Source organism: Schistocerca serialis, unplaced genomic scaffold (genome assembly GCF_023864345.2).
Source record: "Schistocerca serialis cubense isolate TAMUIC-IGC-003099 unplaced genomic scaffold, iqSchSeri2.2 HiC_scaffold_134, whole genome shotgun sequence".
Taxonomy (NCBI): Eukaryota; Metazoa; Arthropoda; class Insecta; order Orthoptera; family Acrididae; genus Schistocerca; species Schistocerca serialis.
Window position 1 is genome coordinate 102501 of NW_026047558.1, and position 2500 is coordinate 105000.

Genomic DNA, 2500 nt, shown 5'->3' on the forward strand with positions numbered 1-2500 from the left:
CCGACAGAGGCCCGGGAGCGTGCTGTCGTGGCATTGCCGGCGGGAGACAACACGCGCCACCTACGGTGACCGGCAGCTCCAACGCCAGCGCCACAGAAGGACAAAAGCCCCACTTGGGTGCCGAAGCGAACTCTCCCAGCACAGCGCACGCGCCAACACGTCCGCACAGCTGCGATACAAACCACCTGCGAGAACCGCTGGGGCGACCGAGCAGCAGACGGCGTCGCGGCGCCGAGCGCCGGGCGGCGGCGCATCCTCAGCGCACACAGTCCTCAATCGGACCAGCACACTGCAGATGGCCACCGCGCTTCGCACCGGGCCCGCGAGGACCTACTTTGGCCGCAAGGCGCCGCGAGCAGGGGGCGCCGGCGCGCAGCTGCGCCGCCTGCCGCGTCCGTCGGCCGGCGCGCCTGCCACTGGCCGCCCCCACCAGCCGGCTGTAGCGCGTGCGCCCACGCACCGCGCTGCCAGCACGCCGGGCGGCCCCCCCTCACCGGCCGGGGACGGTCCCACCCAGCCACCGCCGCGTATCGCCTCACACCCAGATCCCCTTTCGCGTTCGTGGGCATGGTGGGTCCCCTTTCACGTTCGTGGGCATGGTGGGTATCCCTGAAACAACCGGTTAATAGCTCGACCGATCGTCGCCAACACTGATTCACCTCTAGCGAGAACAACCGCACCACAACGGGTTACCTGTTGTTCATTTGCGTAACGTCACCAGCAAACGTAGACGTCCATCGCCATTTGCAACGAGTATTGCATGCCTGTGTCAGGTGTCACAACACACTACGTCTGCCCACATAGACGCAACAACATGTGCACGCCTCGAGAACACGTGGAAGGTAGCCCCCGTACGTATGCGGTGTCCATTGCGCGAACGACTGTCAGCCGGCCTCTGCAGGATGTCGCAGATGTGGAACGCGGTGCAACATGCTATCACGGTGTGTGAGAAGAGACGACTACGTCCGAATACACGCTCCACTACATCAACAGACTGCTCATGCTGATCGCCATCCAGGGCGTCCGTTCCTCCCACACGTCTGAATGGCGTACCACACTGCAATCCAGCTCTTATAGGGAGACGACACGTAGCTGCGTGCACAATATTTGGACTGTATGGTCTGCCGTTGCTAGGCGCAGTCGTCGTACGGTCACACATGTGCCACGATGTATCATTCAGTACATACGGACCAATGTGCAGTACAGTTTGTGGGTTTTGCGTACATCGGCGGACAGGTGACAGGCCGTACCACAACGTAGGCTGAGTACGTCGGCATGCGAAGGGCATTGAACATGCAAACTTCTCAACGACCAGCTTGCGAAGGCAGGGGGGAAGGGGGGGGGGGCATGTACGTCCTGCTGCTATCCACATTACAGTGTATAGCAGGAGCATGTGGAAAGTCAGCAACACCTGCAAGGTGTTTAACATGACGCGATACACAGGGGACCGGGCAGTGCGAATAGCGAACTATATTGCGAGGGTTGCGGTTAGGCAACACTACACTAATTTAACGAGTTGCATAACAATTACAGAGCAGGTTCAGCGACAACGTGCGTCAGGTTAAGGCGCAATATAGGTTAGGTTGAGGCACAATATAGGTTAGGTTAAGGCACAACATGGGTTACGTTAAGGCACAAATTGGGTTACGTTAAGGCACAACATGGGTTACGTTAAGGCACAACATGGGTTACGTTAAGGCACAAATTAGGTTACGTTAAGGCACAAATTAGGTTACGTTAAGGCACAAATTAGGTTACGTTAAGGCACAAATTAGGTTACGTTAAGGCACAAATTAGGTTACGTTAAGGCACAAATTAGGTTACGTTAAGGCACAAATTAGGTTACGTTAAGGCACAAATTAGGTTACGTTAAGGCACAAATTAGGTTACGTTAAGGCACAAATTAGGTTACGTTAAGGCAAAAATTAGGTTACGTTAAGGCACAAATTAGGTTACGTTAAGGCACAAATTAGGTTACGTTAAGGCACAAATTAGGTTACGTTAAGGCACAAATTAGGTTACGTTAAGGTACAATATGGGTTAGGTTAAGGTACAATATGGGTTAGGTTAAGGTACAATATGGGTTAGGTTAAGGTACAATATGGGTTAGGTTAAGGTACAATATGGGTTAGGTTAAGGCACAACGTAGGTTAGGTTAAGGCACAACGTAGGTTAGGTTAAGGCACAACATAGGTTAGGTTAAGGCACAACATAGGTTAGGTTAAGGCACAACATAGGTTAGGTTAAGGCACAACATAGGTTAGGTTAAGGCACAACATAGGTTAGGTTAAGGCACAACATAGGTTAGGTTAAGGCACAACATAGGTTAGGTTAAGGCACAACATAGGTTAGGTTAAGGCACAACATAGGTTAGGTTAAGGCACAACATAGGTTAGGTTAAGGCACAACATAGGTTAGGTTAAGGCACAACGTAGGTTAGGTTAAGGCACAACGTAGGTTAGGTTAAGGCACAACGTAGGTTAGGTTAAGGCACAACGTA